Source organism: Oncorhynchus mykiss, chromosome 16, assembly GCF_057628025.1.
Source record: "Oncorhynchus mykiss isolate SJ-2025 chromosome 16, ASM5762802v1, whole genome shotgun sequence".
In the NCBI taxonomy this organism is placed as follows: domain Eukaryota; kingdom Metazoa; phylum Chordata; class Actinopteri; order Salmoniformes; family Salmonidae; genus Oncorhynchus; species Oncorhynchus mykiss.
In genome coordinates this window covers 23,419,492-23,442,786 of record NC_143037.1, presented here as the reverse complement: position 1 = coordinate 23,442,786, position 23,295 = coordinate 23,419,492, and the positions used below count along the sequence as shown (strand labels likewise).

The 23,295-nt window shown below is 42.7% G+C and overlaps 7 non-coding genes across 7 annotated transcripts; all 7 read left to right on the top strand.

The window, feature by feature from the left end:
• Positions 1 to 123: 123 nt before the first annotated feature.
• Positions 124 to 196, top strand: trnak-uuu (transfer RNA lysine (anticodon UUU)). The gene has a single exon. It is a non-coding gene; the product is annotated as a tRNA-Lys (tRNA).
• Positions 197 to 2,501: 2,305 nt separating this feature from the next.
• Positions 2,502 to 2,574, top strand: trnak-uuu (transfer RNA lysine (anticodon UUU)). The gene has a single exon. It is a non-coding gene; the product is annotated as a tRNA-Lys (tRNA).
• A 1,117-nt stretch (positions 2,575 to 3,691) lies between these two features.
• Positions 3,692 to 3,764, top strand: trnak-uuu (transfer RNA lysine (anticodon UUU)). Its single transcript has one exon. It is a non-coding gene; the product is annotated as a tRNA-Lys (tRNA).
• A 2,309-nt stretch (positions 3,765 to 6,073) lies between these two features.
• Positions 6,074 to 6,146, top strand: trnak-uuu (transfer RNA lysine (anticodon UUU)). The gene has a single exon. It is a non-coding gene; the product is annotated as a tRNA-Lys (tRNA).
• A 9,451-nt stretch (positions 6,147 to 15,597) lies between these two features.
• trnaq-uug (transfer RNA glutamine (anticodon UUG)) lies at positions 15,598 to 15,670 on the top strand. Its single transcript has one exon. It is a non-coding gene; the product is annotated as a tRNA-Gln (tRNA).
• Positions 15,671 to 16,789: 1,119 nt separating this feature from the next.
• trnaq-uug (transfer RNA glutamine (anticodon UUG)) lies at positions 16,790 to 16,862 on the top strand. Its single transcript has one exon. It is a non-coding gene; the product is annotated as a tRNA-Gln (tRNA).
• A 4,686-nt stretch (positions 16,863 to 21,548) lies between these two features.
• trnaq-uug (transfer RNA glutamine (anticodon UUG)) lies at positions 21,549 to 21,621 on the top strand. Its single transcript has one exon. It is a non-coding gene; the product is annotated as a tRNA-Gln (tRNA).
• Positions 21,622 to 23,295: the final 1,674 nt, after the last annotated feature.

Genomic DNA, 23,295 nt, shown 5'->3' with positions numbered 1-23,295 from the left:
GGAAATGTACCATCTGACAATGCCCCCTCGTCAGAACGTGCCTCTGCCCGGCAGGTTAGGTGTATGAAAATAAGCAAAAGCAGAGCCCGGAGGGTTAGGTGTATGAAAATAAGCAAAATCAGAGCCCGGATAGCTCAGTCGGTAGAGCATCAGACTTTTAATCTGAGGGTCCAGGGTTCAAGTCCCTGTTCGGGCGATGCTTTAATGTTCACCTTTCTTCGCTACGCTGTCTTTCTGAACTTGCATTTTCCTTGACTTTCCATGACATGTTCGACCTGAGGACAAAACACTCACAGAGCCAAAACAGCTTAGTCTGAAGACATCCTCATAGTACCGATAAAGTTTGTAGAAACATGTCAAACGATGTTAAAATGAATCCTCAGGTTGTCTATTGTCTTAATAATTGATAATATTTCAACCGGACAATAGCATATTCAATAGAAAGGAAAAACAACGGTCACGTTCCCAAACCAGCACTGCATGCTTCCTAAGCACTGACAGAAAGGTCTCGTTCTTCGTAATTTTTCAGAAAAGAAGCCTGAAACAATGTCTAAAGACTGTTGACATCTAGTGGAAGCCATAGGAACTGCAATCTGGGTCCGAACCCATTAGAAACTCAATAAGCATTCAATTGAAAACTACCCACATCAAAATAAAATCGCACTTCCTGGAATGATTTTCCTCAGGTTTTCGCCTGCCGTATCAGTTCTGTTATACTCACAGACAGGATTTTAACAGTTTTGGAAACTTTAGAGTGTTTTATATCCACATCTACCAATTATATGCATATCCGAGCTTCTGGGCCTGAGTAACAGGGCACGCTTCTCATCCACATGCCAAAATACTGCCTCCAAGCCAAAAGAAGTTCAACTCCCTGTTCGAAGACTGATTTAAGTCTGTCAATCACACAGCATCATCTTATTTAGGAATTTGCAGTGTGCCATGCTTCTGTGAGAGACAATTGTGATCTTAAGCAGCATTGGTTTGGTGGTTTCTGTAAAGCCACATTGGTTCTTGTGCTGATTCATTGACTTCGCTGTGTAAAGAAGGCAGAGTTGCACACATAAAATCCCTGACCACGACGTGATTTGAACACGCAACCTTCTGATCTGGAGTCAGACACGCTACCTTTGCGGCACGAGGTCTTGTACAATGTGTTTTTTGGAGGGGATGCCTAGTTCAGATTTCGTTGACTGTATCATTTGGAATGAAGACCTGGTTCTCTGGGGAAATGTACCATCTGACAATGCCCCCTCGTCAGCACGTGCCTCTGCCCGGCGGGTTAGGTGTATGAAAATAAGCAAAAGCAGAGCCCGGATAGCTCAGTCGGTAGAGTGTCAGACTTTTAATCTGAGGGTCCAGGGTTCAAGTCCCTGTTCGGGCGATCCTTTAATGTTCACCTTTCTTCACTACGCTGTCTTTCTGAACTTGCATTTTCCTTGACTTTCCATGACATGTTCGACCTGAGGACAAAACACTCACAGAGCCAAAACAGCTTAGTCTGAAGACATCCTCATAGTACCGATAAAGTTTGTAGAAACATGTCAAATGATGTTAAAATGAATCCTCAGGTTGTCTATTGTCTTAATAATTGATAATATTTCAACCGGACAATAGCGTATTCAATAGAAAGGAAAAACAACGGTCACGTTCCCAAACCAGCACTGCATGCTTCCTAAGCACTGACAGAAAGGTCTCGTTCTTCGTAATTTTTCAGAAAAGAAGCCTGAAACAATGTCTAAAGACTGTTGACATCTAGTGGAAGCCATAGGAACTGCAATCTGGGTCCGAACCCATTAGAAACTCAATAAGCATTCAATTGAAAACTACCCACATCAAAAAAAAATCGCACTTCCTGGAATGATTTTCCTCAGGTTTTCGCCTGCTGTATCAGTTCTGTTATACTCACAGACAGGATTTTAACAGTTTTGGAAACTTTAGAGTGTTTTATATCCACATCTACGAATTATATGCATATCCGAGCGTCTGGGCCTGAGTAACAGGGCACGCTTCTCATCCATATTTCCCGAAATACTGCCTCCAAGCCAAAAGAAGTTCAACTCCCTGTTCGAAGACTGATTTAAGTCTGTCAATCACACAGCATCATCTTATTTAGGAATTTGCAGTGTGCCATGCTTCTGTGAGAGACAATTGTGATCTTAAGCAGCATTGGTTTGGTGGTTTCTGTAAAGCCACATTGGTCCTTGTGCTGATTCATTGACTTCGCTGTGTAAAGAAGGCAGAGTTGCACACATAAAATCCCTGACCACGACGTGATTTGAACACGCAACCTTTCAATCTGGAGTCAGACACGCTACCTTTGCGGCACAAGGTCTTGTACAATGTGTTTTTTGGAGGGGATGCCTAGTTCAGATTTCGTTGACTGTATCATTTGGAATGAAGACCTGGTTCTCTGGGGAAATGTACCATCTGACAATGCCCCCTCGTCAGCACGTGCCACTGCCCGGCGGGTTAGGTGTATGAAAATAAGCAAAAGCAGAGCCCGGATAGCTCAGTCGGTAGAGCATCAGACTTTTAATCTGAGGGTCCAGGGTTCAAGTCCCTGTTCGGGCGATCCTTTAATGTTCACCTTTCTTCACTACGCTGTCTTTCTGAACTTGCATTTTCCTTGACTTTCCATGACATGTTCGACCTGAGGACAAAACACTCACAGAGCCAAAACAGCTTAGTCTGAAGACATCCTCATAGTACCGATAAAGTTTGTAGAAACATGTCAAATGATGTTAAAATGAATCCTCAGGTTGTCTATTGTCTTAATAATTGATAATATTTCAACCGGACAATAGCGTATTCAATAGAAAGGAAAAACAACGGTCACGCTCCCAAACCAGCACTGCATGCTTCCTAAGCACTGACAGAAAGGTCTCGTTCTTCGTAATTTTTCAGAAAAGAAGCCTGAAACAATGTCTAAAGACTGTTGACATCTAGTGGAAGCCATAGGAACTGCAATCTGGGTCCGAACCCATTAGAAACTCAATAAGCATTCAATTGAAAACTACCCACATCAAAAAAAAATCGCACTTCCTGGAATGATTTTCCTCAGGTTTTCGCCTGCCGTATCAGTTCTGTTATACTCACAGACAGGATTTTAACAGTTTTGGAAACTTTAGAGTGTTTTATATCCACATCTACCAATTATATGCATATCCGAGCGTCTGGGCCTGAGTAACAGGGCACGCTTCTCATCCATATTTCCCGAAATACTGCCTCCAAGCCAAAAGAAGTTCAACTCCCTGTTCGAAGACTGATTTAAGTCTGTCAATCACACAGCATCATCTTATTTAGGAATTTGCAGTGTGCCATGCTTCTGTGAGAGACAATTGTGATCTTAAGCAGCATTGGTTTGGTGGTTTCTGTAAAGCCACATTGGTCCTTGTGCTGATTCATTGACTTCGCTGTGTAAAGAAGGCAGAGTTGCACACATAAAATCCCTGACCACGACGTGATTTGAACACGCAACCTTCTGATCTGGAGTCAGACACGCTACCTTTGCGGCACAAGGTCTTGTACAATGTGTTTTTTGGAGGGGATGCCTAGTTCAGATTTCGTTGACTGTATCATTTGGAATGAAGACCTGGTTCTCTGGGGAAATGTACCATCTGACAATGCCCCCTCGTCAGCACGTGCCACTGCCCGGCGGGTTAGGTGTATGAAAATAAGTAAAAGCAGAGCCCGGATAGCTCAGTCGGTAGAGCATCAGACTTTTAATCTGAGGGTCCAGGGTTCAAGTCCCTGTTCGGGCGATCCTTTAATGTTCACCTTTCTTCACTACGCTGTCTTTCTGAACTTGCATTTTCCTTGACTTTCCATGACATGTTCGACCTGAGGACAAAACACTCACAGAGCCAAAACAGCTTAGTCTGAAGACATCCTCATAGTACCGATAAAGTTTGTAGAAACATGTCAAATGATGTTAAAATGAATCCTCAGGTTGTCTATTGTCTTAATAATTGATAATATTTCAACCGGACAATAGCGTATTCAATAGAAAGGAAAAACAACGGTCACGCTCCCAAACCAGCACTGCATGCTTCCTAAGGACTGACAGAAAGGTCTCGTTCTTCGTAATTTTTCAGAAAAGAAGCCTGAAACAATGTCTAAAGACTGTTGACATCTAGTGGAAGCCATAGGAACTGCAATCTGGGGGTGAACCCATTAGAAACTCAATAAGCATTCAATTGAAAACTACCCACATCAAAAAAAAATCGCACTTCCTGGAATGATTTTCCTCGGGTTTTCGCCTGCCGTATCAGTTCTGTTATACTCACAGACAGGATTTTAACAGTTTTGGAAACTTTAGAGTGTTTTATATCCACATCTACCAATTATATGCATATCCGAGCTTCTGGGCCTGAGTAACAGGGCACGCTTCTCATCCATATTTCCCGAAATACTGCCTCCAAGCCAAAAGAAGTTCAACTCCCTGTTCGAAGACTGATTTAAGTCTGTCAATCACACAGCATCATCTTATTTAGGAATTTGCAGCGTGCCATGCTTCTGTGAGAGACAATTGTGATCTTAAGCAGCATTGGTTTGGTGGTTTCTGTAAAGCCACATTGGTTCTTTTGCTGATTCATTGACTTCGCTGTGTAAAGAAGGCAGAGTTGCACACATAAAATCCCTGACCACGACGTGATTTGAACACACAACCTTCTGATCTGGAGTCAGACACGCTACCTTTGCGGCACGAGGTCTTGTACAATGTGTTTTTTGGAGGGGATGCCTAGTTCAGATTTCGTTGACTGTATCATTTGGAATGAAGACCTGGTTCTCTGGGGAAATGTACCATCTGACAATGCCCCCTCGTCAGCACGTGCCTCTGCCCGGCGGGTTAGGTGTATGAAAATAAGCAAAAGCAGATCCCGGATAGCTCAGTCGGTAGAGCATCAGACTTTTATTCTGAGGGTCCAGGGTTCAAGTCCCTTTTCGGGCGATCCTTTAATGTTCACCTTTCTTCACTACGCTGTCTTTCTGAACTTGCATTTTCCTTGACTTTCCATGACATGTTCGACCTGAGGACAAAACACTCACAGAGCCAAAACAGCTTAGTCTGAAGACATCCTCATAGTACCGATAAAGTTTGTAGAAACATGTCAAATGATGTTAAAATGAATCCTCAGGTTGTCTATTGTCTTAATAATTGATAATATTTCAACCGGACAATAGCGTATTCAATAGAAAGGAAAAACAACGGTCACGCTCCCAAACCAGCACTGCATGCTTCCTAAGGACTGACAGAAAGGTCTCGTTCTTCGTAATTTTTCAGAAAAGAAGCCTGAAACAATGTCTAAAGACTGTTGACATCTAGTGGAAGCCATAGGAACTGCAATCTGGGTCCGAACCCATTAGAAACTCAATAAGCATTCAATTGAAAACTACCCACATCAAAACAAAAAATCGCACTTCCTGGAATGATTTTCCTCAGGTTTTCGCCTGCCGTATCAGTTCTGTTATACTCACAGACAGGATTTTAACAGTTTTGGAAACTTTAGAGTGTTTTATATCCACATCTACCAATTATATGCATATCCGAGCTTCTGGGCCTGAGTAACAGGGCACGCTTCTCATCCATATTTCCCGAAATACTGCCTCCAAGCCAGAAGAAGTTCAACTCCCTGTTCGAAGACTGATTTAAGTCTGTCAATCACACAGCATCATCTTATTTAGGAATTTGCAGTGTGCCATGCTTCTGTGAGAGACAATTGTGATCTTAAGCAGCATTGGTTTGGTGGTTTCTGTAAAGCCACATTGGTCCTTGTGCTGATTCATTGACTTCGCTGTGTAAAGAAGGCAGAGTTGCACACATAAAATCCCTGACCACGACGTGATTTGAACACGCAACCTTCTGATCTGGAGTCAGACACGCTACCTTTGCGGCACAAGGTCTTGTACAATGTGTTTTTTGGAGGGGATGCCTAGTTCAGATTTCGTTGACTGTATCATTTGGAATGAAGACCTGGTTCTCTGGGGAAATGTACCATCTGACAATGCCCCCTCGTCAGCACGTGCCACTGCCCGGCGGGTTAGGTGTATGAAAATAAGTAAAAGCAGAGCCCGGATAGCTCAGTCGGTAGAGCATCAGACTTTTAATCTGAGGGTCCAGGGTTCAAGTCCCTGTTCGGGCGATCCTTTAATGTTCACCTTTCTTCACTACGCTGTCTTTCTGAACTTGCATTTTCCTTGACTTTCCATGACATGTTCGACCTGAGGACAAAACACTCACAGAGCCAAAACAGCTTAGTCTGAAGACATCCTCATAGTACCGATAAAGTTTATAGAAACATGTCAAATGATGTTAAAATGAATCCTCAGGTTGTCTATTGTCTTAATAATTGATAATATTTCAACCGGACAATAGCGTATTCAATAGAAAGGAAAAACAACGGTCACGCTCCCAAACCAGCACTGCATGCTTCCTAAGGACTGACAGAAAGGTCTCGTTCTTCGTAATTTTTCAGAAAAGAAGCCTGAAACAATGTCTAAAGACTGTTGACATCTAGTGGAAGCCATAGGAACTGCAATCTGGGGGTGAACCCATTAGAAACTCAATAAGCATTCAATTGAAAACTACCCACATCAAAAAAAAATCGCACTTCCTGGAATGATTTTCCTCGGGTTTTCGCCTGCCGTATCAGTTCTGTTATACTCACAGACAGGATTTTAACAGTTTTGGAAACTTTAGAGTGTTTTATATCCACATCTACCAATTATATGCATATCCGAGCTTCTGGGCCTGAGTAACAGGGCACGCTTCTCATCCATATTTCCCGAAATACTGCCTCCAAGCCAAAAGAAGTTCAACTCCCTGTTCGAAGACTGATTTAAGTCTGTCAATCACACAGCATCATCTTATTTAGGAATTTGCAGCGTGCCATGCTTCTGTGAGAGACAATTGTGATCTTAAGCAGCATTGGTTTGGTGGTTTCTGTAAAGCCACATTGGTTCTTTTGCTGATTCATTGACTTCGCTGTGTAAAGAAGGCAGAGTTGCACACATAAAATCCCTGACCACGACGTGATTTGAACACACAACCTTCTGATCTGGAGTCAGACACGCTACCTTTGCGGCACGAGGTCTTGTACAATGTGTTTTTTGGAGGGGATGCCTAGTTCAGATTTCGTTGACTGTATCATTTGGAATGAAGACCTGGTTCTCTGGGGAAATGTACCATCTGACAATGCCCCCTCGTCAGCACGTGCCTCTGCCCGGCGGGTTAGGTGTATGAAAATAAGCAAAAGCAGATCCCGGATAGCTCAGTCGGTAGAGCATCAGACTTTTATTCTGAGGGTCCAGGGTTCAAGTCCCTTTTCGGGCGATCCTTTAATGTTCACCTTTCTTCACTACGCTGTCTTTCTGAACTTGCATTTTCCTTGACTTTCCATGACATGTTCGACCTGAGGACAAAACACTCACAGAGCCAAAACAGCTTAGTCTGAAGACATCCTCATAGTACCGATAAAGTTTGTAGAAACATGTCAAATGATGTTAAAATGAATCCTCAGGTTGTCTATTGTCTTAATAATTGATAATATTTCAACCGGACAATAGCGTATTCAATAGAAAGGAAAAACAACGGTCACGCTCCCAAACCAGCACTGCATGCTTCCTAAGGACTGACAGAAAGGTCTCGTTCTTCGTAATTTTTCAGAAAAGAAGCCTGAAACAATGTCTAAAGACTGTTGACATCTAGTGGAAGCCATAGGAACTGCAATCTGGGTCCGAACCCATTAGAAACTCAATAAGCATTCAATTGAAAACTACCCACATCAAAACAAAAAATCGCACTTCCTGGAATGATTTTCCTCAGGTTTTCACCTGCCGTATCAGTTCTGTTATACTCACAGACAGGATTTTAACAGTTTTGGAAACTTTAGAGTGTTTTATATCCACATCTACCAATTATATGCATATCCGAGCTTCTGGGCCTGAGTAACAGGGCACGCTTCTCATCCATATTTCCCGAAATACTGCCTCCAAGCCAGAAGAAGTTCAACTCCCTGTTCGAAGACTGATTTAAGTCTGTCAATCACACAGCATCATCTTATTTAGGAATTTGCAGTGTGCCATGCTTCTGTGAGAGACAATTGTGATCTTAAGCAGCATTGGTTTGGTGGTTTCTGTAAAGCCACATTGGTTCTTGTGCTGAATCATTGACTTCGCTGTGTAAAGAAGGCAGAGTTGCACACATAAAATCCCTGACCACGACGTGATTTGAACACACAACCTTCTGATCTGGAGTCAGACACGCTACCTTTGCGGCACGAGGTCTTGTACAATGTGTTTTTTGGAGGGGATGCCTAGTTCAGATTTCGTTGACTGTATCATTTGGAATGAAGATCTGGTTCTCTAGGGAAATGTACCATCTGACAATGCCCCCTCGTCAGCACGTGCCTCTGCCCGGCGGGTTAGGTGTATGAAAATAAGCAAAAGCAGAGCCCGGATAGCTCAGTCGGTAGAGCATCAGACTTTTATTCTGAGGGTCCAGGGTTCAAGTCCCTTTTCGGGCGATCCTTTAATGTTCACCTTTCTTCACTACGCTGTCTTTCTGAACTTGCATTTTCCTTGACTTTCCATGACATGTTCGACCTGAGGACAAAACACTCACAGAGCCAAAACAGCTTAGTCTGAAGACATCCTCATAGTACCGATAAAGTTTGTAGAAACATGTCAAATGATGTTAAAATGAATCCTCAGGTTGTCTATTGTCTTAATAATTGATAATATTTCAACCGGACAATAGCGTATTCAATAGAAAGGAAAAACAACGGTCACGCTCCCAAATCAGCACTGCATGCTTCCTAAGGACTGACAGAAAGGTCTCGTTCTTCGTAATTTTTCAGAAAAGAAGCCTGAAACAATGTCTAAAGACTGTTGACATCTAGTGGAAGCCATAGGAACTGCAATCTGGGTCCGAACCCATTAGAAACTCAATAAGCATTCAATTGAAAACTACCCACATCAAAACAAAAAATCGCACTTCCTGGAATGATTTTCCTCAGGTTTTCGCCTGCCGTATCAGTTCTGTTATACTCACAGACAGGATTTTAACAGTTTTGGAAACTTTAGAGTGTTTTATATCCACATCTACCAATTATATGCATATCCGAGCTTCTGGGCCTGAGTAACAGGGCACGCTTCTCATCCACATGCCGAAATACTGCCTCCAAGCCAAAAGAAGTTCAACTCCCTGTTCGAAGACTGATTTAAGTCTGTCAATCACACAGCATCATCTTATTTAGGAATTTGCAGCGTGCCATGCTTCTGTGAGAGACAATTGTCATCTTAAGCAGCATTGGTTTGGTGGTTTCTGTAAAGCCACATTGGTTATTTTGCTGATTCATTGACTTCGCTGTGTAAAGAAGGCAGAGTTGCACACATAAAATCCCTGACCACGACGTGATTTGAACACACAACCTTCTGATCTGGAGTCAGACACGCTACCTTTGCGGCACGAGGTCTTGTACAATGTGTTTTTTGGTGGGGATGCCTAGTTCAGATTTCGTTGACTGTATCATTTGGAATGAAGACCTGGTTCTCTGGGGAAATGTACCATCTGACAATGCCCCCTCGTCAGCACGTGCCTCTGCCCGGCGGGTTAGGTGTATGAAAATAAGCAAAAGCAGAGCCCGGATAGCTCAGTCGGTAGAGCATCAGACTTTTATTCTGAGGGTCCAGGGTTCAAGTCCCTTTTCGGGCGATCCTTTAATGTTCACCTTTCTTCACTACGCTGTCTTTCTGAACTTGCATTTTCCTTGACTTTCCATGACATGTTCGACCTGAGGACAAAACACTCACAGAGCCAAAACAGCTTAGTCTGAAGACATCCTCATAGTACCGATAAAGTTTGTAGAAACATGTCAAATGATGTTAAAATGAATCCTCAGGTTGTCTATTGTCTTAATAATTGATAATATTTCAACCGGACAATAGCGTATTCAATAGAAAGGAAAAACAACGGTCACGCTCCCAAACCAGCACTGCATGCTTCCTAAGGACTGACAGAAAGGTCTCGTTCTTCGTAATTTTTCAGAAAAGAAGCCTGAAACAATGTCTAAAGACTGTTGACATCTAGTGGAAGCCATAGGAACTGCAATCTGGGTCCGAACCCATTAGAAACTCAATAAGCATTCAATTGAAAACTACCCACATCAAAAAAAAATCGCACTTCCTGGAATGATTTTCCTCGGGTTTTCGCCTGCCGTATCAGTTCTGTTATACTCACAGACAGGATTTTAACAGTTTTGGAAACTTTAGAGTGTTTTATATCCACATCTACCAATTATATGCATATCCGAGCTTCTGGGCCTGAGTAACAGGGCACGCTTCTCATCCATATTTCCCGAAATACTGCCTCCAAGCCAAAAGAAGTTCAACTCCCTGTTCGAAGACTGATTTAAGTCTGTCAATCACACAGCATCATCTTATTTAGGAATTTGCAGCGTGCCATGCTTCTGTGAGAGACAATTGTGATCTTAAGCAGCATTGGTTTGGTGGTTTCTGTAAAGCCACATTGGTTCTTTTGCTGATTCATTGACTTCGCTGTGTAAAGAAGGCAGAGTTGCACACATAAAATCCCTGACCACGACGTGATTTGAACACACAACCTTCTGATCTGGAGTCAGACACGCTACCTTTGCGGCACGAGGTCTTGTACAATGTGTTTTTTGGAGGGGATGCCTAGTTCAGATTTCGTTGACTGTATCATTTGGAATGAAGACCTGGTTCTCTGGGGAAATGTACCATCTGACAATGCCCCCTCGTCAGCACGTGCCTCTGCCCGGCGGGTTAGGTGTATGAAAATAAGCAAAAGCAGATCCCGGATAGCTCAGTCGGTAGAGCATCAGACTTTTATTCTGAGGGTCCAGGGTTCAAGTCCCTTTTCGGGCGATCCTTTAATGTTCACCTTTCTTCACTACGCTGTCTTTCTGAACTTGCATTTTCCTTGACTTTCCATGACATGTTCGACCTGAGGACAAAACACTCACAGAGCCAAAACAGCTTAGTCTGAAGACATCCTCATAGTACCGATAAAGTTTGTAGAAACATGTCAAATGATGTTAAAATGAATCCTCAGGTTGTCTATTGTCTTAATAATTGATAATATTTCAACCGGACAATAGCGTATTCAATAGAAAGGAAAAACAACGGTCACGCTCCCAAACCAGCACTGCATGCTTCCTAAGGACTGACAGAAAGGTCTCGTTCTTCGTAATTTTTCAGAAAAGAAGCCTGAAACAATGTCTAAAGACTGTTGACATCTAGTGGAAGCCATAGGAACTGCAATCTGGGTCCGAACCCATTAGAAACTCAATAAGCATTCAATTGAAAACTACCCACATCAAAACAAAAAATCGCACTTCCTGGAATGATTTTCCTCAGGTTTTCGCCTGCCGTATCAGTTCTGTTATACTCACAGACAGGATTTTAACAGTTTTGGAAACTTTAGAGTGTTTTATATCCACATCTACCAATTATATGCATATCCGAGCTTCTGGGCCTGAGTAACAGGGCACGCTTCTCATCCATATTTCCCGAAATACTGCCTCCAAGCCAGAAGAAGTTCAACTCCCTGTTCGAAGACTGATTTAAGTCTGTCAATCACACAGCATCATCTTATTTAGGAATTTGCAGTGTGCCATGCTTCTGTGAGAGACAATTGTGATCTTAAGCAGCATTGGTTTGGTGGTTTCTGTAAAGCCACATTGGTTCTTGTGCTGAATCATTGACTTCGCTGTGTAAAGAAGGCAGAGTTGCACACATAAAATCCCTGACCACGACGTGATTTGAACACACAACCTTCTGATCTGGAGTCAGACACGCTACCTTTGCGGCACGAGGTCTTGTACAATGTGTTTTTTGGAGGGGATGCCTAGTTCAGATTTCGTTGACTGTATCATTTGGAATGAAGATCTGGTTCTCTAGGGAAATGTACCATCTGACAATGCCCCCTCGTCAGCACGTGCCTCTGCCCGGCGGGTTAGGTGTATGAAAATAAGCAAAAGCAGAGCCCGGATAGCTCAGTCGGTAGAGCATCAGACTTTTATTCTGAGGGTCCAGGGTTCAAGTCCCTTTTCGGGCGATCCTTTAATGTTCACCTTTCTTCACTACGCTGTCTTTCTGAACTTGCATTTTCCTTGACTTTCCATGACATGTTCGACCTGAGGACAAAACACTCACAGAGCCAAAACAGCTTAGTCTGAAGACATCCTCATAGTACCGATAAAGTTTGTAGAAACATGTCAAATGATGTTAAAATGAATCCTCAGGTTGTCTATTGTCTTAATAATTGATAATATTTCAACCGGACAATAGCGTATTCAATAGAAAGGAAAAACAACGGTCACGCTCCCAAATCAGCACTGCATGCTTCCTAAGGACTGACAGAAAGGTCTCGTTCTTCGTAATTTTTCAGAAAAGAAGCCTGAAACAATGTCTAAAGACTGTTGACATCTAGTGGAAGCCATAGGAACTGCAATCTGGGTCCGAACCCATTAGAAACTCAATAAGCATTCAATTGAAAACTACCCACATCAAAACAAAAAATCGCACTTCCTGGAATGATTTTCCTCAGGTTTTCGCCTGCCGTATCAGTTCTGTTATACTCACAGACAGGATTTTAACAGTTTTGGAAACTTTAGAGTGTTTTATATCCACATCTACCAATTATATGCATATCCGAGCTTCTGGGCCTGAGTAACAGGGCACGCTTCTCATCCACATGCCGAAATACTGCCTCCAAGCCAAAAGAAGTTCAACTCCCTGTTCGAAGACTGATTTAAGTCTGTCAATCACACAGCATCATCTTATTTAGGAATTTGCAGCGTGCCATGCTTCTGTGAGAGACAATTGTCATCTTAAGCAGCATTGGTTTGGTGGTTTCTGTAAAGCCACATTGGTTATTTTGCTGATTCATTGACTTCGCTGTGTAAAGAAGGCAGAGTTGCACACATAAAATCCCTGACCACGACGTGATTTGAACACACAACCTTCTGATCTGGAGTCAGACACGCTACCTTTGCGGCACGAGGTCTTGTACAATGTGTTTTTTGGTGGGGATGCCTAGTTCAGATTTCGTTGACTGTATCATTTGGAATGAAGACCTGGTTCTCTGGGGAAATGTACCATCTGACAATGCCCCCTCGTCAGCACGTGCCTCTGCCCGGCGGGTTAGGTGTATGAAAATAAGCAAAAGCAGAGCCCGGATAGCTCAGTCGGTAGAGCATCAGACTTTTATTCTGAGGGTCCAGGGTTCAAGTCCCTTTTCGGGCGATCCTTTAATGTTCACCTTTCTTCACTACGCTGTCTTTCTGAACTTGCATTTTCCTTGACTTTCCATGACATGTTCGACCTGAGGACAAAACACTCACAGAGCCAAAACAGCTTAGTCTGAAGACATCCTCATAGTACCGATAAAGTTTGTAGAAACATGTCAAATGATGTTAAAATGAATCCTCAGGTTGTCTATTGTCTTAATAATTGATAATATTTCAACCGGACAATAGCGTATTCAATAGAAAGGAAAAACAACGGTCACGCTCCCAAACCAGCACTGCATGCTTCCTAAGGACTGACAGAAAGGTCTCGTTCTTCGTAATTTTTCAGAAAAGAAGCCTGAAACAATGTCTAAAGACTGTTGACATCTAGTGGAAGCCATAGGAACTGCAATCTGGGTCCGAACCCATTAGAAACTCAATAAGCATTCAATTGAAAACTACCCACATCAAAACAAAAAATCGCACTTCCTGGAATGATTTTCCTCAGGTTTTCGCCTGCCGTATCAGTTCTGTTATACTCACAGACAGGATTTTAACAGTTTTGGAAACTTTAGAGTGTTTTATATCCACATCTACCAATTATATGCATATCCGAGCTTCTGGGCCTGAGTAACAGGGCACGCTTCTCATCCATATTTCCCGAAATACTGCCTCCAAGCCAAAAGAAGTTCAACTCCCTGTTCGAAGACTGATTTAAGTCTGTCAATCACACAGCATCATCTTATTTAGGAATTTGCAGTGTGCCATGCTTCTGTGAGAGACAATTGTGATCTTAAGCAGCATTGGTTTGGTGGTTTCTGTAAAGCCACATTGGTTCTTGTGCTGATTCATTGACTTCGCTGTGTAAAGAAGGCAGAGTTGCACACATAAAATCCCTGACCACGACGTGATTTGAACACACAACCTTCTGATCTGGAGTCAGACACGCTACCTTTGCGGCACGAGGTCTTGTACAATGTGTTTTTTGGAGGGGATGCCTAGTTCAGATTTCGTTGACTGTATCATTTGGAATGAAGACCTGGTTCTCTGGGGAAATGTACCATCTGACAATGCCCCCTCGTCAGCACGTGCCTCTGCCCGGCGGGTTAGGTGTATGAAAATAAGCAAAAGCAGAGCCCGGATATCTCAGTCGGTAGAGCATCAGACTTTTATTCTGAGGGTCCAGGGTTCAAGTCCCTTTTCGGGCGATCCTTTAATGTTCACCTTTCTTCACTACGCTGTCTTTCTGAACTTGCATTTTCCTTGACTTTCCATGACATGTTCGACCTGAGGACAAAACACTCACAGAGCCAAAACAGCTTAGTCTGAAGACATCCTCATAGTACCGATAAAGTTTGTAGAAACATGTCAAATGATGTTAAAATGAATCCTCAGGGTGTCTATTGTCTTAATAATTGATAATATTTCAACCGGACAATAGCGTATTCAATAGAAAGGAAAAACAACGGTCACGCTCCCAAACCAGCACTGCATGCTTCCTAAGGACTGACAGAAAGGTCTCGTTCTTCGTAATTTTTCAGAAAAGAAGCCTGAAACAATGTCTAAAGACTGTTGACATCTAGTGGAAGCCATAGGAACTGCAATCTGGGTCCGAACCCATTAGAAACTCAATAAGCATTCAATTGAAAACTACCCACATCAAAATAAAATCGCACTTCCTGGAATGATTTTCCTCAGGTTTTCGCCTGCCGTATCAGTTCTGTTATACTCACAGACAGGATTTTAACAGTTTTGGAAACTTTAGAGTGTTTTATATCCACATCTACCAATTATATGCATATCCGAGCTTCTGGGCCTGAGTAACAGGGCACGCTTCTCATCCATATGCCAAAATACTGCCTCCAAGCCAAAAGAAGTTCAACTCCCTGTTCGAAGACTGATTTAAGTCTGTCAATCACACAGCATCATCTTATTTAGGAATTTGCAGTGTGCCATGCTTCTGTGAGAGACAATTGTGATCTTAAGCAGCATTGGTTTGGTGGTTTCTGTAAAGCCACATTGGTTCTTGTGCTGATTCATTGACTTCGCTGTGTAAAGAAGGCAGAGTTGCACACATAAAATCCCTGACCACGACGTGATTTGAACACGCAACCTTCTGATCAGGAGTCAGACACGCTACCTTTGCGGCACGAGGTCTTGTACAATGTGTTTTTTGGAGGGGATGCCTAGTTCAGATTTCGTTGACTGTATCATTTGGAATGAAGACCTGGTTCTCTGGGGAAATGTACCATCTGACAATGCCCCCTCGTCAGCACGTGCCTCTGCCCGGCGGGTTAGGTGTATGAAAATAAGCAAAAGCAGAGCCCGGATAGCTCAGTCGGTAGAGCATCAGACTTTGAATCTGAGGGTCCAGGGTTCAAGTCCCTGTTCGGGCGATCCTTTAATGTTCACCTTTCTTCACTACGCTGTCTTTCTGAACTTGCATTTTCCTTGACTTTCCATGACATGTTCGACCTGAGGACAAAACACTCACAGAGTCAAAACAGCTTAGTCTGAAGACATCCTCATAGTACCGATAAAGTTTGTAGAAACATGTCAAATGATGTTAAAATGAATCCTCAGGTTGTCTATTGTCTTAATAATTGATAATATTTCAACCGGACAATAGCGTATTCAATAGAAAGGAAAAACAACGGTCACGCTCCCAAACCAGCACTGCATGCTTCCTAAGGACTGACAGAAAGGTCTCGTTCTTCGTAATTTTTCAGAAAAGAAGCCTGAAACAATGTCTAAAGACTGTTGACATCTAGTGGAAGCCATAGGAACTGCAATCTGGGTCCGAACCCATTAGAAACTCAATAAGCATTCAATTGAAAACTACCCACATCAAAACAAAAAATCGCACTTCCTGGAATGATTTTCCTCAGGTTTTCGCCTGCCGTATCAGTTCTGTTATACTCACAGACAGGATTTTAACAGTTTTGGAAACTTTAGAGTGTTTTATATCCACATCTACCAATTATATGCATATCCGAGCTTCTGGGCCTGAGTAACAGGGCACGCTTCTCATCCATATTTCCCGAAATACTGCCTCCAAGCCAAAAGAAGTTCAACTCCCTGTTCGAAGACTGATTTAAGTCTGTCAATCACACAGCATCATCTTATTTAGGAATTTGCAGTGTGCCATGCTTCTGTGAGAGACAATTGTGATCTTAAGCAGCATTGGTTTGGTGGTTTCTGTAAAGCCACATTGGTTCTTGTGCTGATTCATTGACTTCGCTGTGTAAAGAAGGCAGAGTTGCACACATAAAATCCCTGACCACGACGTGATTTGAACACGCAACCTTCTGATCTGGAGTCAGACACGCTACCTTTGCGGCACGAGGTCTTGTACAATGTGTTTTTTGGAGGGGATGCCTAGTTCAGATTTCGTTGACTGTATCATTTGGAATGAAGACCTGGTTCTCTGGGGAAATGTACCATCTGACAATGCCCCCTCGTCAGCACGTGCCTCTGCCCGGCGGGTTAGGTGTATGAAAATAAGCAAAAGCAGAGCCCGGATAGCTCAGTCGGTAGAGCATCAGACTTTGAATCTGAGGGTCCAGGGTTCAAGTCCCTGTTCGGGCGATCCTTTAATGTTCACCTTTCTTCACTACGCTGTCTTTCTGAACTTGCATTTTCCTTGACTTTCCATGACATGTTCGACCTGAGGACAAAACACTCACAGAGTCAAAACAGCTTAGTCTGAAGACATCCTCATAGTACCGATAAAGTTTGTAGAAACATGTCAAATGATGTTAAAATGAATCCTCAGGTTGTCTATTGTCTTAATAATTGATAATATTTCAACCGGACAATAGCGTATTCAATAGAAAGGAAAAACAACGGTCACGCTCCCAAACCAGCACTGCATGCTTTCTAAGGACTGACAGAAAGGTCTCGTTCTTCGTAATTTTTCAGAAAAGAAGCCTGAAACAATGTCTAAAGACTGTTGACATCTAGTGGAAGCCATAGGAACTGCAATCTGGGTCCGAACCCATTAGAAACTCAATAAGCATTCAATTGAAAACTACCCACATCAAAACAAAAAATCGCACTTCCTGGAATGATTTTCCTCAGGTTTTCGCCTGCCGTATCAGTTCTGTTATACTCACAGACAGGATTTTAACAGTTTTGGAAACTTTAGAGTGTTTTATATCCACATCTACCAATTATATGCATATCCGAGCTTCTGGGCCTGAGTAACAGGGCACGCTTCTCATCCATATTTCCCGAAATACTGCCTCCAAGCCAAAAGAAGTTCAACTCCCTGTTCGAAGACTGATTTAAGTCTGTCAATCACACAGCATCATCTTATTTAGGAATTTGCAGTGTGCCATGCTTCTGTGAGAGACAATTGTGATCTTAAGCAGCATTGGTTTGGTGGTTTCTGTAAAGCCACATTGGTTCTTGTGCTGATTCATTGACTTCGCTGTGTAAAGAAGGCAGAGTTGCACACATAAAATCCCTGACCACGACGTGATTTGAACACACAACCTTCTGATCTGGAGTCAGACACGCTACCTTTGCGGCACGAGGTCTTGTACAATGTGTTTTTTGGAGGGGATGCCTAGTTCAGATTTCGTTGACTGTATCATTTGGAATGAAGACCTGGTTCTCTGGGGAAATGTACCATCTGACAATGCCCCCTCGTCAGCACGTGCCTCTGCCCGGCGGGTTAGGTGTATGAAAATAAGCAAAAGCAGAGCCCGGATATCTCAGTCGGTAGAGCATCAGACTTTTATTCTGAGGGTCCAGGGTTCAAGTCCCTTTTCGGGCGATCCTTTAATGTTCACCTTTCTTCACTACGCTGTCTTTCTGAACTTGCATTTTCCTTGACTTTCCATGACATGTTCGACCTGAGGACAAAACACTCACAGAGCCAAAACAGCTTAGTCTGAAGACATCCTCATAGTACCGATAAAGTTTGTAGAAACATGTCAAATGATGTTAAAATGAATCCTCAGGGTGTCTATTGTCTTAATAATTGATAATATTTCAACCGGACAATAGCGTATTCAATAGAAAGGAAAAACAACGGTCACGCTCCCAAACCAGCACTGCATGCTTCCTAAGGACTGACAGAAAGGTCTCGTTCTTCGTAATTTTTCAGAAAAGAAGCCTGAAACAATGTCTAAAGACTGTTGACATCTAGTGGAAGCCATAGGAACTGCAATCTGGGTCCGAACCCATTAGAAACTCAATAAGCATTCAATTGAAAACTACCCACATAGAAAAAAATCGCACTTCCTGGAATGATTTTCCTCAGGTTTTCGCCTGCCGTATCAGTTCTGTTATACTCACAGACAGGATTTTAACAGTTTTGGAAACTTTAGAGTGTTTTATATCCACATCTACCAATTATATGCATATCCGAGCTTCTGGGCCTGAGTAACAGGGCACGCTTCTCATCCACATGCCGAAATACTGCCTCCAAGCCAAAAGAAGTTCAACTCCCTGTTCGAAGACTGATTTAAGTCTGTCAATCACACAGCATCATCTTATTTAGGAATTTGCAGCGTGCCATGCTTCTGTGAGAGACAATTGTCATCTTAAGCAGCATTGGTTTGGTGGTTTCTGTAAAGCCACATTGGTTATTTTGCTGATTCATTGACTTCGCTGTGTAAAGAAGGCAGAGTTGCACACATAAAATCCCTGACCACGACGTGATTTGAACACACAACCTTCTGATCTGGAGTCAGACACGCTACCTTTGCGGCACGAGGTCTTGTACAATGTGTTTTTTGGTGGGGATGCCTAGTTCAGATTTCGTTGACTGTATCATTTGGAATGAAGACCTGGTTCTCTGGGGAAATGTACCATCTGACAATGCCCCCTCGTCAGCACGTGCCTCTGCCCGGCGGGTTAGGTGTATGAAAATAAGCAAAAGCAGAGCCCGGATAGCTCAGTCGGTAGAGCATCAGACTTTTATTCTGAGGGTCCAGGGTTCAAGTCCCTTTTCGGGCGATCCTTTAATGTTCACCTTTCTTCACTACGCTGTCTTTCTGAACTTGCATTTTCCTTGACTTTCCATGACATGTTCGACCTGAGGACAAAACACTCACAGAGCCAAAACAGCTTAGTCTGAAGACATCCTCATAGTACCGATAAAGTTTGTAGAAACATGTCAAATGATGTTAAAATGAATCCTCAGGTTGTCTATTGTCTTAATAATTGATAATATTTCAACCGGACAATAGCGTATTCAATAGAAAGGAAAAACAACGGTCACGCTCCCAAACCAGCACTGCATGCTTCCTAAGGACTGACAGAAAGGTCTCGTTCTTCGTAATTTTTCAGAAAAGAAGCCTGAAACAATGTCTAAAGACTGTTGACATCTAGTGGAAGCCATAGGAACTGCAATCTGGGTCCGAACCCATTAGAAACTCAATAAGCATTCAATTGAAAACTACCCACATCAAAACAAAAAATCGCACTTCCTGGAATGATTTTCCTCAGGTTTTCGCCTGCCGTATCAGTTCTGTTATACTCACAGACAGGATTTTAACAGTTTTGGAAACTTTAGAGTGTTTTATATCCACATCTACCAATTATATGCATATCCGAGCTTCTGGGCCTGAGTAACAGGGCACGCTTCTCATCCATATTTCCCGAAATACTGCCTCCAAGCCAAAAGAAGTTCAACTCCCTGTTCGAAGACTGATTTAAGTCTGTCAATCACACAGCATCATCTTATTTAGGAATTTGCAGTGTGCCATGCTTCTGTGAGAGACAATTGTGATCTTAAGCAGCATTGGTTTGGTGGTTTCTGTAAAGCCACATTGGTTCTTGTGCTGATTCATTGACTTCGCTGTGTAAAGAAGGCAGAGTTGCACACATAAAATCCCTGACCACGACGTGATTTGAACACACAACCTTCTGATCTGGAGTCAGACACGCTACCTTTGCGGCACGAGGTCTTGTACAATGTGTTTTTTGGAGGGGATGCCTAGTTCAGATTTCGTTGACTGTATCATTTGGAATGAAGACCTGGTTCTCTGGGGAAATGTACCATCTGACAATGCCCCCTCGTCAGCACGTGCCTCTGCCCGGCGGGTTAGGTGTATGAAAATAAGCAAAAGCAGAGCCCGGATATCTCAGTCGGTAGAGCATCAGACTTTTATTCTGAGGGTCCAGGGTTCAAGTCCCTTTTCGGGCGATCCTTTAATGTTCACCTTTCTTCACTACGCTGTCTTTCTGAACTTGCATTTTCCTTGACTTTCCATGACATGTTCGACCTGAGGACAAAACACTCACAGAGCCAAAACAGCTTAGTCTGAAGACATCCTCATAGTACCGATAAAGTTTGTAGAAACATGTCAAATGATGTTAAAATGAATCCTCAGGGTGTCTATTGTCTTAATAATTGATAATATTTCAACCGGACAATAGCGTATTCAATAGAAAGGAAAAACAACGGTCACGCTCCCAAACCAGCACTGCATGCTTCCTAAGGACTGACAGAAAGGTCTCGTTCTTCGTAATTTTTCAGAAAAGAAGCCTGAAACAATGTCTAAAGACTGTTGACATCTAGTGGAAGCCATAGGAACTGCAATCTGGGTCCGAACCCATTAGAAACTCAATAAGCATTCAATTGAAAACTACCCACATCAAAATAAAATCGCACTTCCTGGAATGATTTTCCTCAGGTTTTCGCCTGCCGTATCAGTTCTGTTATACTCACAGACAGGATTTTAACAGTTTTGGAAACTTTAGAGTGTTTTATATCCACATCTACCAATTATATGCATATCCGAGCTTCTGGGCCTGAGTAACAGGGCACGCTTCTCATCCATATGCCAAAATACTGCCTCCAAGCCAAAAGAAGTTCAACTCCCTGTTCGAAGACTGATTTAAGTCTGTCAATCACACAGCATCATCTTATTTAGGAATTTGCAGTGTGCCATGCTTCTGTGAGAGACAATTGTGATCTTAAGCAGCATTGGTTTGGTGGTTTCTGTAAAGCCACATTGGTTCTTGTGCTGATTCATTGACTTCGCTGTGTAAAGAAGGCAGAGTTGCACACATAAAATCCCTGACCACGACGTGATTTGAACACGCAACCTTCTGATCAGGAGTCAGACACGCTACCTTTGCGGCACGAGGTCTTGTACAATGTGTTTTTTGGAGGGGATGCCTAGTTCAGATTTCGTTGACTGTATCATTTGGAATGAAGACCTGGTTCTCTGGGGAAATGTACCATCTGACAATGCCCCCTCGTCAGCACGTGCCTCTGCCCGGCGGGTTAGGTGTATGAAAATAAGCAAAAGCAGAGCCCGGATAGCTCAGTCGGTAGAGCATCAGACTTTGAATCTGAGGGTCCAGGGTTCAAGTCCCTGTTCGGGCGATCCTTTAATGTTCACTTTCTTCACTACGCTGTCTTTCTGAACTTGCATTTTCCTTGACTTTCCATGACATGTTCGACCTGAGGACAAAACACTCACAGAGTCAAAACAGCTTAGTCTGAAGACATCCTCATAGTACCGATAAAGTTTGTAGAAACATGTCAAATGATGTTAAAATGAATCCTCAGGTTGTCTATTGTCTTAATAATTGATAATATTTCAACCGGACAATAGCGTATTCAATAGAAAGGAAAAACAACGGTCACGCTCCCAAACCAGCACTGCATGCTTCCTAAGGACTGACAGAAAGGTCTCGTTCTTCGTAATTTTTCAGAAAAGAAGCCTGAAACAATGTCTAAAGACTGTTGACATCTAGTGGAAGCCATAGGAACTGCAATCTGGGTCCGAACCCATTAGAAACTCAATAAGCATTCAATTGAAAACTACCCACATCAAAACAAAAAATCGCACTTCCTGGAATGATTTTCCTCAGGTTTTCGCCTGCCGTATCAGTTCTGTTATACTCACAGACAGGATTTTAACAGTTTTGGAAACTTTAGAGTGTTTTATATCCACATCTACCAATTATATGCATATCCGAGCTTCTGGGCCTGAGTAACAGGGCACGCTTCTCATCCACATGCCGAAATACTGCCTCCAAGCCAAAAGAAGTTCAACTCCCTGTTCGAAGACTGATTTAAGTCTGTCAATCACACAGCATCATCTTATTTAGGAATTTGCAGCGTGCCATGCTTCTGTGAGAGACAATTGTCATCTTAAGCAGCATTGGTTTGGTGGTTTCTGTAAAGCCACATTGGTTATTTTGCTGATTCATTGACTTCGCTGTGTAAAGAAGGCAGAGTTGCACACATAAAATCCCTGACCACGACGTGATTTGAACACACAACCTTCTGATCTGGAGTCAGACACGCTACCTTTGCGGCACGAGGTCTTGTACAATGTGTTTTTTGGTGGGGATGCCTAGTTCAGATTTCGTTGACTGTATCATTTGGAATGAAGACCTGGTTCTCTGGGGAAATGTACCATCTGACAATGCCCCCTCGTCAGCACGTGCCTCTGCCCGGCGGGTTAGGTGTATGAAAATAAGCAAAAGCAGAGCCCGGATAGCTCAGTCGGTAGAGCATCAGACTTTTATTCTGAGGGTCCAGGGTTCAAGTCCCTTTTCGGGCGATCCTTTAATGTTCACCTTTCTTCACTACGCTGTCTTTCTGAACTTGCATTTTCCTTGACTTTCCATGACATGTTCGACCTGAGGACAAAACACTCACAGAGCCAAAACAGCTTAGTCTGAAGACATCCTCATAGTACCGATAAAGTTTGTAGAAACATGTCAAATGATGTTAAAATGAATCCTCAGGTTGTCTATTGTCTTAATAATTGATAATATTTCAACCGGACAATAGCGTATTCAATAGAAAGGAAAAACAACGGTCACGCTCCCAAACCAGCACTGCATGCTTCCTAAGGACTGACAGAAAGGTCTCGTTCTTCGTAATTTTTCAGAAAAGAAGCCTGAAACAATGTCTAAAGACTGTTGACATCTAGTGGAAGCCATAGGAACTGCAATCTGGGTCCGAACCCATTAGAAACTCAATAAGCATTCAATTGAAAACTACCCACATCAAAACAAAAAATCGCACTTCCTGGAATGATTT